Source organism: Cydia strobilella, chromosome 25 (genome assembly GCF_947568885.1).
Source record: "Cydia strobilella chromosome 25, ilCydStro3.1, whole genome shotgun sequence".
In the NCBI taxonomy this organism is placed as follows: domain Eukaryota; kingdom Metazoa; phylum Arthropoda; class Insecta; order Lepidoptera; family Tortricidae; genus Cydia; species Cydia strobilella.
In genome coordinates, this window is record NC_086065.1 from 6,101,668 (window position 1) to 6,107,667 (window position 6,000).

Consider the following 6,000-nt stretch of genomic DNA (forward strand, 5'->3'; position numbering starts at 1 on the left):
GTGGAATGAGATAGCAATATCACTTGCTCCCTCTAACGCGTGAATGCGTCCCTTGGACTGGCCTACGCTGGGCCATCTTGTAGAGGAGCCATTGCGGGGCACGCCAGTAAATGGACGTATTAACCAGGCGTTAGAAAACTTAGTAATCTATACTAATATTATAAATGCGAAAGTAACTGTCCGTCGGTCTGTCTGTTACACATTCACGCTTAAGAGTCCCCGGCAACCTCGGTTCTCCATACAAACGTAGTTACGCTCTCATTTTAAAACGACTAGCTAGATTGCTTTGAAACTTTGTACTTGGCAACGGGAATGCACTTATTTTTTAGGCTCCGTGTATAGGTTCAGATACAATAGTAAAAAATACAGCGAATTTAAGTTTTTCATACAAAACTTGTTTTTGCTCTATTTCTTTTGTTGTATAGGTATATACATACTAGAGCTATATAAACTAATGTCAGACCTAGATTAGATATGCCTTATGTCATTGTATGTGCAAAGTTTCATTACAATCCAACAAGTAGTTTTAAAATGAGAACGAAACTCCGTTTGTATGGGAAGGTGAAATTCGGCCGAGCTTGACAGGGACTCTTAAACTGGTGAACCAATTTAGATAGAATTTGGTATGGAGCAGGGGTTATTACGTTCTTTTTCGTTCTTTTGTTTATAATTTCATTTTTAATGGGACGTTTTAATAATGCAAAATTGTTTCCTAAATACATGATTCAGTCCTACGTAATGAGCATAAAAAAATTCAAAATATTGGGCTATTTCGGGGTTTTTAAAAAATACCGGTTCCGAGCCCTGGTATGGAGACCGTTTAATGTCCGGGGTAGTTTTTAGGCTTCCGTACCCAAAGGGTAAAAACGGCACCCTAATACTAAGACTCCGCTGTCCGTCTGTCTGTCTGTCACCAGGCTGTATCTCATGAACCGTGATGTATTTCTGTTGCCGCTATAACAACAAATACTAAAAAGTACGGAACCCTCGGTGCGCGAGCCCGACTCGCACTTGGCCGGGTTTTTATTGTCAGTAATCATCATCATCGTCGCAGACGAAGTCGCGCCGCGACTCCAACAGAACCTATAGGCATAAAGCTTCTCAAGTTTTTATCAAAATTAAACAAACATTATCATCCTGCAAATCATGATAAATGACGATCCAAGAGGCATTACGTCACGATAATGACGTCATTTCTTCTTATTTATGTCGCCCCATATTCCGTATTGTGTGCTAATGGATATTCTGGACATTATTCCCTTTTGATAAGGTTAGTAATTGCTTAGCATTTGGAAATGAAGTGAAAAATCTTAGTATTTCGTTTCGTGATGAACCAAATTTTCGTTACATTCGCAATTTATAATATTAGTAGGGTTTCTACTAGCTTCAAATATTAAAAAAAATTACAGTTGATTAGGAATTTCGAGTTTTCAACCAATGAAAAATGATTTACCTCATAGTTGGCTAAATGATTGACGTGGGATTTTTAGAATTGTTGTTGTTTTTTTTTACAATAATTAATTTTCAATATTATTTTTAGAACGAGATAACTAGATATTCTATCACTATTAACCAAAAGTAAAGATTTTTTTGACTGCTTTCTTAGGGTTTTATGTGCAGAAGATGATTTGATGATGATGAAGATGAGCAGAGTACTCTGCTAAACTCTGCTTAAAATTATAGAGTAAAATGGACTTTACAGTACATATGGTGCTACTTTTTCGCACTAGTGCGAAAATGAGCACTTTTTGTGCATATGTCGAAAGTTTATATCATATGTACTGTAAAACGTTGTACGATACACGTGCGAAAAGGTAATTCGCAACTCGTGTCGATTTAAAACATTCCCTGCGGTCGTGTTTTAATTTATCGCCACTCGTTTCGAATTTCCTCTTTTCCGCACTTGTATCGTAAATAACTATTACTTTTTTGCAGTAAGTCGCGTCAATTATCGTAAAAACTAAAATTTACAAATATAACCTCTATAATTTACGCGAAGACACAAATAAAATGTACTACAGATTAAAATATCAAAACTCCAAAAACACTGGCAACATCAAAAACTTGCTCTTAATTACAAGGCAGTTGACAGATAATTTAAACTTCGAACAACCGTTGCCAAATTCAATAGCACCCTAATTTTAATACAATAAAGTCGATTTTGCTATTTACGCTGTTCGAAAGCGCGTTCCATTTTTGAAATTAGAGGTTTTAATTAAAGAACGCGATATGATCGTTGTTTTTTAAAGCCATTGTACTAAGGGTTTGTACAGTGCCTATTGTGCTTTTTTGTTGTCAAAGGAATTTTAGTGGTTATTTGTAAACCGAGTATTTTTATTTCCTTTTTATTATGTCAAGGCCTCTTAAATCACTTTTTGCCGACTTGGATCTAACAAATTGAGGGAGTGTCTATATAAACGGCATATTTTCATATAATTTTGATATTAATGATATAATTTCATTTCATTTTCATTTCTTTTATTTATTTGCGTCAAACACATAAAAATGCATGCAAATAGAATTTAAAAAAAACAGAGATCACAACAATACATATTAGAAATAAAAGTACACACACACACACACACACACATAACTTAAAATTAGACAGGCAAGTTTTACAATAATACATTAATATAAGGATCACAAATAATAAAAACTATGTAATAAAAAAAACAATAATAATGTTAAATCAGATATCAGATTATTATAGTAAAACCAAATGATATAATCCGTTTTCATAGTTTTATTTCATGAGTAACTATCGCGGTAACCGAAGACAATAAAACCAAATGCGTTAGATTAATAATAAAAGAGAAGAGAATGATGCCTACGCCACATTTTGTCATTGCAAATATCATGCAGAGCCAGCTTGCTCCGAATCTATAGTTTGGCCATGGAATCTTACCTTTGAAAAACAAATCTTAACATGGCAACATTCTGGCTGACAAAATTTAGGAATCGCAGGTTCAGTTCACTAACATGATTTTGATACTTGGTGTGTATTATAGGTAATAATACTAATAATATAATATACCTAAGCTCATAAGCAGATCTATAATAGTCCAGAAATTTCCAAATAATCACTATGCTTTATTCTATTATTCAATTTTAACTTTAACGCCATCTATGAGATCCAGCATGCTTTTTTTTGGTCTTTAGTAATAACGTTTTACAAATCAGTGTCGTGTTTATTTATTTGTTTATTTGTTTATTAGGATCACCAACAGAAGATACAATTTACATACTAGTATTAACTTACAAAAAGGGCACATTTTTTATTGATCCCCCACTTACAGGCAATCACAGCATGCATTATTATATTAATTTAAACATTAAGTCAACAGTAACACCTAGAAAAAAGTGTTAGTTCATTTAAGTCGCCACTTCATACGTGGCGCTGTTGTATCGTCATTGTACCGAGGGTTGGGACGGGTGGCGTAAGGAGGGCTCGATTTTAGATTTCATTTGGGTATGGGAACAGCCTTAAATTTAAACTCAATCTAACGCTAAATTTACCGCATCTACAACAAGTAAGTGCTGTAAGTATTAAAAATTTCACTGCGGCATAATTATTGTTGACAATTTTAACAAGATATACGTTTGTGTATCAAAGCAAAAGGAGTATATTTTGAAGATAATTCGGTTTGTTTTAATTTTTTGATTAAAATTTTAATACCATTTTCTAATTAGATGTGTAAGTAATAAAAAAATTCAAAACAAATTTTCGGGGTTTTTATAATGATCAATGATCTCAAAACTCCAAAAACGACGTTGTTTAGCGTTAAAATGCATGTGCAAGCGCACATTTTAAACATCTTAGCCTATTTTAAGCCGGCAGCTGCAAGCCCTTTGTATATAATAAACAAAAAACTAACTTACCCTTTTATTTGTTCGCAGAGGCCGCAGAGCACGTGCAAACTCGGAGGCGAGAAGCGATCGAGTTGTGATCGAGGCACAGATGTGTCCCTATTACAACGAATATGATTTATACCTATAGTTGGTCAAACCAAATTGGCAGTAAATAAGAACAAAAAAAACTCTTCCTTTTCTTTCGCGTGCTAGTACTAGTGTAAGATAAAGATAGTATGATTCTCTCTGTCTATGTTTGAAATAAAACAGTCCTTTGACAAACTATAGGTCGTCAAGCTTTAGGCTTTAAAAAACAACGATCATATCGCGTTCTTTAATGAGGGCTATCGTTTTTTTGCTCACCAGTTGGCGCCTCTGTTGATGGTGGTCCAAAAGACTAAAGAACAGCTGTCAGTCATTGAAGTGACAACTGACATTTGACATTTCGAACTATGGAAAAGACCACCATCTACACTAGCGCCCCTAGCGGCGAATTCATACGCGTTAGCCCTCATTGAAACCTCTAATTTCAAAAATAGAACGCGCTTTCGAACAGCGTAGATAGCTAGATAGCAACATCGACTATTTGTCTCAATAGGTTTAACAGATATAATATGTAATAAATATAATAATACATAAGCTTTCCAAATGGAATATCTTATAATAATATATACTTTCCAAAGGGAATATTACCTAAAAATAAAACTATCTAATAGGTACCGTAAAACCACCCATATCAACTAAAGTCCAAAAGCTACTAATTATATGGTCCAAAATTAACTCTAATAACTTTGTTTAACCCTTTAATTATGTCTTGAATTTGTTGACCATAATTGTAATACCACACTATAATTAGTGATTTTACTTGCTATAAAGAGCCGCCTAGAATAATAGTAGTTTGTTGACAAGCCTACATCATTAGCGCGGGAGGGTGCGATTGCAATAGGAACACACCTTTGCCTACTTTCAAGAATTAACTGCGACTAGAAGAGAAATACCAAGGTTAGTTTTCAACTTTCTTTCTACTCTATTGCTATAAATTATTGCCGGAAGGGTTAAATTTTTAAATTTTTCCTTGAAGTCCAAGGGAAGCACGGTTTTTCATACAAACGTAGTTATTACGCTCTCATTTTAATACGAATTGCTAGATTGCTCTGAATATATCTATGCCTGTAATTAGTATATGTAGCTTCAGCTATACCATAGTAAAAAAAATACAGCCAATTTAAGTTTTTCATACAAAACTTGTTTATGCTCTATTTCGTTTGAGCATCCTCATGTCATTGTATGCGCAGTTTCATTACAATTCAACACGAAGTTTTAAAATGAGAACGAAACTCCGTTTGTATGGGAAGGTGAAATTCGGTCGTGGGTATCGCTCGCAGACGTATCTGCTTGATAAAAATTGGTTTACTCTGTTTTTTATAATATTTATGATATTCACCTTTAATTGCTACCTTCATAAATATCACACCAAAGAATGACAAGTGGACATTTTTATTTTTCTTGGATGGTTTAGTAACACATATACACGGTGGCTAAAAAATAACTGCATTCCCCTTGCCAGGGAGGTTTTGGGATTATACTGAGCAACTTTTACTATGGGACCAACTCCGAAATCGCGAAAAAAAGTTTGGCTATTTCATACATTTTGGCTGGTCCATTTTCTATGAGAGGGTAAATTTTATTCACGATTTCGTGGTTGGTCCCATAGTAAAATTTGCTCAGTATAGTCCCAAAACCTCCCTGGCAACGGGAATGCACTTATTTTTAGCCTCTCTGTATATGGTCCTCCTTACCGATTTCAATGACAGCGACCTCAGCAATTATGGATTACGCCTGTATACGCGTACTCGCGTAGGAGGGCTTCGGTCTCTCTTTACGTTGTTGGCATCTAAGGTATTGAGGCGGTTTTCCTCAAACGGTTTGATGTGGTTAAGGAAGGTAGACCGTCAAGATGACATGTCTGTAGCAAGCTCCTCCCAACGCTCAGGGTCGCGGTTACGCAGCGTACTACGTAGGCGAATAACAGGCGAACGCGAAGGGGTGAATCAATCCTTTGAGACCTAATATATGTGTTCTACTTGGGCGATCTCGTTGCGAACGCGAACGCCGTGGTCCCGCCGTGCCGCGCCACTTCGCTTCCGCGAG

The 6,000-nt window shown here is 35.5% G+C and overlaps 1 long non-coding RNA gene across 1 annotated transcript in view; it reads left to right on the top strand.

Moving 5' to 3' along the window:
* Positions 1 to 3,981, top strand: part of LOC134752937 (uncharacterized) — a 38,816-nt gene extending 34,835 nt beyond the window's left edge. The window contains exon 3 of the long non-coding RNA XR_010128780.1: positions 3,907 to 3,981. This is a non-coding gene — a long non-coding RNA (uncharacterized LOC134752937). The remainder of the gene's footprint in view (positions 1 to 3,906) is intronic.
* The last annotated feature ends 2,019 nt before the right edge of the window (positions 3,982 to 6,000 follow it).